Genomic DNA, 11,232 nt, shown 5'->3' on the forward strand with positions numbered 1-11,232 from the left:
TCCACTTTGAGTTTAACCATAATTTTTGGATATAGTTTCATGTTCATAATAAAAATCATTTTCTCAGAATAACAACTTTTAAATCAAAGTTTATCATAGTTTTTAATTAACTAACCCAGAACAGCCCGCGGTGTTACTACGACGGCGTAAATCCGGTTTTACGGTGTTTTTCGTGTTTCCAGGTTTTAAATCATTAAGTTAGCATATCATATAGATATAGAACATGTGTTTAGTTGATTTTAAAAGTCAAGTTAGAAGGATTAACTTTTGTTTGCGAACAAGTTTAGAATTAACTAAACTATGTTCTAGTGATTACAAGTTTAAACCTTCGAATAAGATAGCTTTATATGTATGAATCGAATGATGTTATGAACATCATTACTACCTTAAGTTCCTTGGATAAACCTACTGGAAAAGAGAAAAATGGATCTAGCTTCAACGGATCCTTGGATGGCTCGAAGTTCTTGAAGCAGAATCATGACACGAAAACAAGTTCAAGTAAGATCATCACTTGAAATAAGATTGTTATAGTTATAGAAATTGAACCAAAGTTTGAATATGATTATTACCTTGTATTAGAATGATAACCTACTGTAAGAAACAAAGATTTCTTGAGGTTGGATGATCACCTTACAAGATTGGAAGTGAGCTAGCAAACTTGAAAGTATTCTTGATTTTATGAAACTAGAACTTTTGAAATTTATGAAGAACACTTAGAACTTGAAGATAGAACTTGAGAGAGATCAATTAGATGAAGAAAATTGAAGAATGAAAGTGTTTGTAGGTGTTTTTGGTCGTTGGTGTATGGATTAGATATAAAGGATATGTAATTTTGTTTTCATGTAAATAAGTCATGAATGATTACTCATATTTTTGTAATTTTATGAGATATTTCATGCTAGTTGCCAAATGATGGTTCCCACATGTGTTAGGTGACTCACATGGGCTTCTAAGAGCTGATCATTGGAGTGTATATACCAATAGTACATACATCTAAAAGCTGTGTATTGTACGAGTACGAATACGGGTGCATACGAGTAGAATTGTTGATGAAACTGAACGAGGATGTAATTGTAAGCATTTTTGTTAAGTAGAAGTATTTTGATAAGTGTCTTGAAGTCTTTCAAAAGTGTATGAATACATATTAAAACACTACATGTATATACATTTTAACTGAGTCGTTAAGTCATCGTTAGTCGTTACATGTAAATGTTGTTTTGAAACCTTTAGGTTAACGATCTTGTTGAATGTTGTTAACCCATTGTTTATTATAACAAATGAGATGTTAAATTATTATATTATCATGATATTATGATATATAATATATCTTAGTATGATGTATATACAGTTAAATGTCGTTACAACGATAATCGTTACATATATGTCTCGTTTCGAAATCATTAAGTTAGTAGCCTTATTTTTACATATGTATTTCATTGTTAATACACTTAATAATATATTTACTTATCATTTAACATAATTAATCAAGTGTATCAATATCTTAATATGATTCATATGTACCTAGTAAGACGTTGTTATAACGATAATCGTTATATATATCATTTTCGAGTTTCTTAAATTAATAGTCTCATTTTTATGTATATAACTCATTGTTAAAATACCTAATGAGATACATACTTATAATAAAAACATGTTAACTATATATATAACCATATATATGTCATCGTATAGTTTTTACAAGTTTTAACATTCGTGAATCACCGGTCAACTTGGGTGGTCAATTGTCTATATGAAACATATTTCAATTAATCAAGTCTTAACAAGTTTGATTGCTTAACATGTTGGAAACATTTAATCATGTAAATATCAATCTCAATTAATATATATAAACATGGAAAAGTTCGGGTCACTACAGTACCTACCCGTTAAATAAATTTCGTCCCGAAATTTTAAGCTGTTGAAGGTGTTGACGAATCTTCTGGAAATAGATGCGGGTATTTCTTCTTCATCTGATCTTCACGCTCCCAGGTGAACTCAGGTCCTCTACGAGCATTCCATCGAACCTTAACAATTGGTATCTTGTTTTGCTTAAGTCTTTTAACCTCACGATCCATTATTTCGACGGGTTCTTCGATGAATTGAAGTTTTTCGTTGATTTGGATTTCATCTAACGGAATAGTGAGATCTTCTGTAGCAAAACATTTCTTCAAATTCGAGACGTGGAAAGTGTTATGTACAGCCGCGAGTTGTTGAGGTAACTCAAGTCGGTAAGCTACTGGTCCGACACGATCAATAATCTTGAATGGTCTAATATACCTTGGATTTAATTTCCCTCGTTTACCAAATCGAACAACGCCTTTCCAAGGTGCAACTTTAAGCATGACCATCTCTCCAATTTCAAATTCTATATCTTTTCTTTTAATGTCAGCGTAGCTCTTTTGTCGACTTTGGGCGGTTTTCAACCGTTGTTGAATTTGGATGATCTTCTCGGTAGTTTCTTGTATAATCTCCGGACCCGTAATCTGTCTATCCCCCACTTCACTCCAACAAATCGGAGACCTGCACTTTCTACCATAAAGTGCTTCAAACGGCGCCATCTCAATGCTTGAATGGTAGCTGTTGTTGTAGGAAAATTCTGCTAACGGTAGATGTCGATCCCAACTGTTTCCGAAATCAATAACACATGCTCGTAGCATGTCTTCAAGCGTTTGTATCGTCCTTTCGCTCTGCCCATCAGTTTGTGGATGATAGGCAGTACTCATGTCTAGACGAGTTCCTAATGCTTGCTGTAATGTCTGCCAGAATCTTGAAATAAATCTGCCATCCCTATCAGAGATAATAGAGATTGGTATTCCATGTCTGGATATGACTTCCTTCAAATACAGTCGTGCTAACTTCTCCATCTTGTCATCTTCTCTTATTGGCAGGAAGTGTGCTGATTTGGTGAGACGATCAACTATTACCCAAATAGTATCAAAACCACTTGCAGTCCTTGGCAATTTAGTGATGAAATCCATGGTAATGTTTTCCCATTTCCATTCTGGGATTTCGGGTTGTTGAAGTAGACCTGATGGTTTCTGATGCTCAGCTTTGACCTTAGAACACGTCAAACATTCTCCTACGTATTTAGCAACATCGGCTTTCATACCCGGCCACCAAAAATATTTCCTGAGATCCTTGTACATCTTCCCCGTTCCAGGATGTATTGAGTATCTGGTTTTATGAGCTTCTCTAAGTACCATTTCTCTCATATCTCCAAATTTTGGTACCCAAATCCTTTCAGCCCTATACCGGGTTCCATCTTCCCGAATATTAAGATGCTTCTCCGATCCTTTGGGTATTTCATCCTTTAAATTTCCCTCTTTTAAAACTCCTTGTTGCGCCTCCTTTATTTGAGTAGTAAGGTTATTATGAATCATTATATTCATAGATTTTACTCGAATGGGTTCTCTGTCCTTCCTGCTCAAGGCATCGGCTACCACATTTGCCTTCCCCGGGTGGTAACGAATCTCAAAGTCGTAATCATTCAACAATTCAATCCACCTACGCTGCCTCATATTCAGTTGTTTCTGATTAAATATGTGTTGAAGACTTTTGTGGTCGGTATATATAATACTTTTGACCCCATATAAGTAGTGCCTCCAAGTCTTTAATGCAAAAACAACCGCGCCTAATTCCAAATCATGCGTCGTATAATTTTGTTCGTGAATCTTCAATTGTCTAGACGCATAAGCAATCACCTTCATTCGTTGCATTAATACACAACCGAGACCTTGCTTTGATGCATCACAATAAATCACAAAATCATCATTCCCTTCAGGCAATGACAATATAGGTGCCGTAGCTAGCTTTTTCTTCAATAACTGAAACGCTTTCTCTTGTTCATCATTCCATTAAAATTTCTTCCCTTTATGCGTTAATGCAGTCAAGGGTTTTGCTATTCTGGAAAAGTCTTGGATGAACCTTCTGTAGTAACCAGCTAGTCCTAAAAACTGGCGTATGTATTTCGGAGTTTTCGGGGTTTCCCACTTTTCAACAGTTTCTATCTTTGCCGGATCCACCTTAATACCTTCTTTGTTCACTATGTGACCGAGGAATTGAACTTCTTCCAACCAAAATGCACACTTTGAAAACTTAGCGTACAATTCTTCTTTCCTCAATACTTCTAACACCTTTCTCAAATGTTCACCGTGTTCTTGGTCATTCTTTGAGTAAATAAGTATGTCATCAATGAAAACAATGACAAACTTGTCAAGGTATGGTCCACACACTCGGTTCATAAGGTCCATGAACACAGCTGGTGCATTAGTTAAACCAAACGGCATGACCATAAACTCGTAATGACCGTAACGTGTTCTGAAAGCAGTCTTTGGAATATCATCTTCTTTCACCCGCATTTGATGGTACCCGGAACGTAAGTCAATCTTTGAATAAACAGACGAGCCTTGTAGTTGATCAAATAAGTCGTCGATTCTCGGTAGTGGGTAGCGGTTCTTGATGGTAAGTTTATTCAACTCTCGGTAGTCGATACACAACCTGAATGTACCATCTTTCTTCTTGACAAACAAAACAGGAGCTCCCCATGGTGATGTGCTTGGTCGTATGAAACCACGCTCTAAAAGTTCTTGTAATTGGCTTTGTAGTTCTTTCATCTCGCTGGGTGCGAGTCTGTAAGGAGCACGAGCTATTGGTGCAGCTCCTGGTACAAGATCTATTTGAAATTCAACGGATCGATGTGGGGGTAATCCCGGTAATTCTTTCGGAAATACATCGGGAAATTCTTTTGCAATGGGAACATCATTGATGCTCTTTTCTTCAGTTTGTACTTTCTCGACGTGTGCTAGAACAGCATAGCAACCTTTTCTTATTAGTTTTTGTGCCTTCAAATTACTAATAAGATGTAGCTTCGTGTTGCCCTTTTCTCCGTACACCATTAAGGGTTTTCCTTTTTCTCGTATAATGCGAATTGCATTTTTGTAACAGACGATCTCCGCTTTCACTTCTTTCAACCAGTCCATACCGATTATCACATCAAAACCCCCTAACTCTACTGGTATCAAATCAATCTTAAATGTTTCGCTAACCAGTTTAATTTCTCGATTCCGACATATATTATCTGCTGAAATTAATTTACCATTTGCTAATTCGAGTAAAAATTTACTATCCAAAGGCGTCAATGGACAACTTAATTTAGCACAAAAATCTCTACTCATATAGCTTCTATCCGCACCCGAATCAAATAAAACGTAAGCAGATTTATTGTCAATAAGAAACGTACCCGTAACAAGCTCCGGGTCTTCCTGTGCCTCTGCCGCATTAATATTGAAAACTCTTCCGCGGCCTTGTCCATTCGTGTTCTCCTGGTTCGGGCAATTTCTAATAATGTGGCCCGGTTTTCCACATTTATAACAAACTACATTGGCATAACTTGCTCCGACACTACTTGCTCCGCCATTACTCGTTCTGACACCATTTATTCCTTTCGTTCTATTAACCCCTGGTCCGTAGACCTCACACTTCGCCGCGCTATGACCATTTCTTTTACACTTGTTGCAAAATTTGGTGCAGAACCCCGAGTGATACTTTTCACACCTTTGGCATAGCTGCTTCTGATTGTTGTTGTTGTTGCGGTTATTATTGTTGTTGGGATGATTGTTGTAGTTGCTGTTGCTGTTGTTGTTGTTGTTATTGTTGGGCCGTTTGTTGTAGTTGCGATTGATGTTGCGATTGTTGGGATAATTGTTGCGATTATTGTTGTAATTGCTGTTGTTGTTGTATTGGTGATTCTTATCACCGTTTCCTCCCACTTTCTTTTGACTTGCTTCACATTGGCCTCTTTAGCAGTCTGTTCTTTAATTCTTTCTTCAATCTGGTTCACTAGTTTGTGAGCCATTCTACATGCCTGTTGTATAGAGGCGGGCTCGTGTGAACTTATATCTTCTTGGATTCTTTCCGGTAATCCTTTTACAAATGCGTCGATCTTCTCTTCCTCATCTTCGAATGCTCCCGGACACAATAGGCACAATTCTGTGAATCGTCTTTCGTACGTGGTAATATCAAATCCTTGGGTTCGTAACCCTCTAAGTTCTGTCTTGAGCTTATTGACCTCGGTTCTGGGACGGTACTTCTCGTTCATCAAGTGCTTGAATGCTGACCACGGTAGTGCGTACGCATCGTCTTGTCCCACTTGCTCTAGATAGGTATTCCACCATGTTAACGCAGAGCCTGTGAAGGTATGCGTAGCGTACTTCACTTTGTCCTCTTCAGTACACTTACTTATGGCAAACACCGATTCGACCTTCTCGGTCCACCGTTTCAATCCGATCGGTCCTTCGGTTCCATCAAATTCCAAAGGTTTGCAGGCAGTGAATTCTTTGTAGGTGCATCCTACACGATTTCCTGTACTGCTAGATCCAAGGTTATTGTTGGTATGTAGCGCAGCCTGTACTGCGGCTATGTTTGAAGCTAGAAAAGTACGGAATTCCTCTTCATTCATATTCACGGTGTGTCGAGTAGTCGGTGCCATTTCCTTCAAAATAGTCAAATGGAACAAGTTAATCATACAGAATATTAAGAGTAGTTAATAGTATTTCGTAGCATAATATGAACTCATTTATAAAAGCTTTTTCTTCATATTAGCGTTTTATAAGTTTAAATTCGGGTAGTACCTACCCGTTAAGTTCATACTTAGTAGCTAATATACAATTCAACTACTACAATTCTATATGAAAAACTGATTATAATAATATTTCGCGTTCAAACTTTTATACAATATTTTACAAACTTACAATACCGCTTATTTTACATAAAGCATGAAATATAGCACACAATAACTTTGATACAAGATAGTTGTGAAGATAATTCTAGCTAGTACACAAGTCGTTCAGCAAAGGCAATAAAGACACGTAATTCATACGTCCAGAAACAAGTCATGCATTCTGGTTTTACTAGGACTACTTCCCATCCTTGGTCTTGTGCAACATAACCGTTATGGCCGTTGATAAGACAGCGTGTTGTAACGTCGTCAAAGGGACGAGGGTTACGTAATGTCCAACAGTCCCGTAATAATCTAAAAACCTCATTTCTTACCCCTATTACCGACTCCGTCACTTGTGGAAACGTTTTGTTTAATAGTTGTAGCCCGATGTTCTTGTTCTCACTTTGGTGAGAAGCGAACATTACTAATCCGTAAGCATAACATGCTTCTTTATGTTGCATGTTAGCCGCTTTTTCTAAATCACGAAGTCCAATATTCGGATATATTGAGTCAAAATAATTTCTTAACCCGTTGCGTAAAATAGCATTTGGGTTCCCCGCAATATATGCGTCAAAGTAAACACATCGTAACTTATGGGTTTCCCAATGTGATATCCCCCATCTTTCAAACGAAAGTCTCTTATAAACCAAGACATTCTTGGAACGTTCTTCGAATGTCTTACAAACTGATCTCGCCTTAAATAGTTGTGCCGAGGAATTCTGGCCGACTCTAGACAATATTTCATCAATCATGTCTCCGGGTAGGTCTCTTAAAATATTGGGTTGTCTATCCATTTTGTGTTTTTAAACTGTAAAATAGACAAGAGTTAGATTCATAAAAAAATACTTATTAATACAAGCAATTTTTACATATATCATAAAGCATAAGAACGCTATATTACATATATTACACCACACGAATACAACTATCTTATTCCGACTCGCTCGTTTCTTCTTCTTCGGTTTTGGTTCGTTTTGCCAAGTTTCTAGGGATATATGATGTTCCCCTAATACGAGCCGTCGTTGTCCACATTGGTTTAGAAAAACCTGGTGGTTTAGAGGTTCCCGGGTCATTGTTACAACTTAAGAACTTCGGGGGTTGACGATACATATAAAGTTCATCGGGGTTGGAATTAGATTTCTCTATTTTTATGCCCTTTCCCTTATTATTTTCTTTTGCCTTTTTAAATTCAGTTGGGGTAATTTCTATAACATCATTGGAATTCTCGTCGGAATCCGATTCATCGGAGAATTGGTAATCCTCCCAATATTTTGCTTCCTTTGCGGAAACACCATTGACCATAATTAACCTTGGTCGGTTGGTTGAGGATTCTCTTTTACTTAACCGTTTTATTATTTCCCCCACCGGTTCCGATTCTTCTTCCGGTTCCGATTCTTCGTCCGGTTCCGATTCTTCTTCCGGTTCCGACTCTTCTTCCGGTTCCTCTTCGGGAACTTGTGAATCAGTCCATGAATCATTCCAATTTACATTTGACTCTTCATTATTATTAGGTGAGTCAATGGGACTTGTTCTAGAGGTAGACATCTATCACATAATATCAAACACGTTAAGAGATTAATATATCACATAATATTCATATGTTAAAAATATATAGTTTCCAACAAAAATGTTAAGCAATCATTTTTAAAGAAAACACGGTCGAAGTCCAGAATCACTAATGCATCCTAACAAACTCGATAAGACACACTAATGCAAATTTTCTGGTTCTCTAAGACCAACGCTCGGATACCAACTGAAATGTCCCGTTCTTATTGATTAAAAACGTTCCATATTAATTGATTTCGTTGCGAGGTTTTGACCTCTATATGAGACGTTTTTCAAAGACTGCATTCATTTTTAAAACAAACCATAACCTTTATTTCATAGATAAAGATTTTAAAAAGCTTTACGTAGATTATCAAATAATGATAATCTAAAATATCCTGTTTACACACGACCATTACATAATGGTTTACAATACAAATATGTTACAACAAAATAAGTTTCTTGAATGCAGTTTTTACACAATATCATACAAGTATGGACTCCAAATCTCGTCCTTATTTAAGTATGCGACAGCGGAAGCTCTTAATAATCACCTGAGAATAAACATGCTTAAAACGTCAACAAAAATGTTGGTGAGTTATAGGTTTAACCTATATATATCAAATCATAATAATAGACCACAAGATTTCATATTTCAATACACATCCCATACATAGAGATAAAAATCATTCATATGGTGAAAACCTGGTAATCGACATTAACAAGATGCATATATAAGAATATCCCCATCATTCCGGGACACCCTTCGGATATGATATAAATTTCGAAGTACTAAAGCATCCGGTACTTTGGATGGGGTTTGTTAGGCCCAATAGATCTATCTTTAGGATTCGCGTCAATTAAGGTATCTGTTCCCTAATTCTTAGATTACCAGACTTAATAAAAAGGGGCATATTCGATTTCGATAATTCAACCATAGAATGTAGTTTCACGTACTTGTGTCTATTTTGTAAATCATTTATAAAACCTGCATGTATTCTCATCCCAAAAATATTAGATTTTAAAAGTGGGACTATAACTCACTTTCACAGATTTTTACTTCGTCGGGAAGTAAGACTTGGCCACTGGTTGATTCACGAACCTATAACAATATATACATATATATCAAAGTATGTTCAAAATATATTTACAACACTTTTAATATATTTTGATGTTTTAAGTTTATTAAGTCAGCTGTCCTCGTTAGTAACCTACAACTAGTTGTCCACAGTTAGATGTACAGAAATAAATCGATAAATATTATCTTGAATCAATCCACGACCCAGTGTATACGTATCTCAGTATTGATCACAACTCAAACTATATATATTTTGGAATCAACCTCAACCCTGTATAGCTAACTCCAACATTCACATATAGAGTGTCTATGGTTGTTCCGAAATATATATAGATGTGTCGACATGATAGGTCGAAACATTGTATACGTGTCTATGGTATCTTAAGATTACATAATATACAATACAAGTTGATTAAGTTTTGGTTGGAATAGATTTGTTACCAATTTTCACGTAGCTAAAATGAGAAAAATTATCCAATCTTGTTTTACCCATAACTTCTTCATTTTAAATCCGTTTTGAGTGAATCAAATTGCTATGGTTTCATATTGAACTCTATTTTATGAATCTAAACAGAAAAAGTATAGGTTTATAGTCGGAAAAATAAGTTACAAGTCGTTTTTGTAAAGGTAGTCATTTCAGTCGAAAGAACGACGTCTAGATGACCATTTTAGAAAACATACTTCCACTTTGAGTTTAACCATAATTTTTGGATATAGTTTCATGTTCATAATAAAAATCATTTTCTCAGAATAACAACTTTTAAATCAAAGTTTATCATAGTTTTTAATTAACTAACCCAGAACAGCCCGCGGTGTTACTACGACGGCGTAAATCCGGTTTTACGGTGTTTTTCGTGTTTCCAGGTTTTAAATCATTAAGTTAGCATATCATATAGATATAGAACATGTGTTTAGTTGATTTTAAAAGTCAAGTTAGAAGGATTAACTTTTGTTTGCGAACAAGTTTAGAATTAACTAAACTATGTTCTAGTGATTACAAGTTTAAACCTTCGAATAAGATAGCTTTATATGTATGAATCGAATGATGTTATGAACATCATTACTACCTTAAGTTCCTTGGATAAACCTACTGGAAAAGAGAAAAATGGATCTAGCTTCAACGGATCCTTGGATGGCTCGAAGTTCTTGAAGCAGAATCATGACACGAAAACAAGTTCAAGTAAGATCATCACTTGAAATAAGATTGTTATAGTTATAGAAATTGAACCAAAGTTTGAATATGATTATTACCTTGTATTAGAATGATAACCTACTGTAAGAAACAAAGATTTCTTGAGGTTGGATGATCACCTTACAAGATTGGAAGTGAGCTAGCAAACTTGAAAGTATTCTTGATTTTATGAAACTAGAACTTTTGAAATTTATGAAGAACACTTAGAACTTGAAGATAGAACTTGAGAGAGATCAATTAGATGAAGAAAATTGAAGAATGAAAGTGTTTGTAGGTGTTTTTGGTCGTTGGTGTATGGATTAGATATAAAGGATATGTAATTTTGTTTTCATGTAAATAAGTCATGAATGATTACTCATATTTTAGTAATTTTATGAGATATTTCATGCTAGTTGCCAAATGATGGTTCCCACATGTGTTAGGTGACTCACATGGGCTGCTAAGAGCTGATCATTGGAGTGTATATACCAATAGTACATACATCTAAAAGCTGTGTATTGTACGAGTACGAATACGGGTGCATACGAGTAGAATTGTTGATGAAACTGAACGAGGATGTAATTGTAAGCATTTTTGTTAAGTAGAAGTATTTTGATACGTGTCTTGAAGTCTTTCAAAAGTGTATGAATACATATTAAAACACTACATGTATATACATTTTAACTGAGTCGTTAAGTCATCGTTAGTCGTTACATGTAA

The sequence above is a fragment of the Rutidosis leptorrhynchoides genome, chromosome 3, assembly GCF_046630445.1.
Source record: "Rutidosis leptorrhynchoides isolate AG116_Rl617_1_P2 chromosome 3, CSIRO_AGI_Rlap_v1, whole genome shotgun sequence".
Classification (NCBI taxonomy): domain Eukaryota; kingdom Viridiplantae; phylum Streptophyta; class Magnoliopsida; order Asterales; family Asteraceae; genus Rutidosis; species Rutidosis leptorrhynchoides.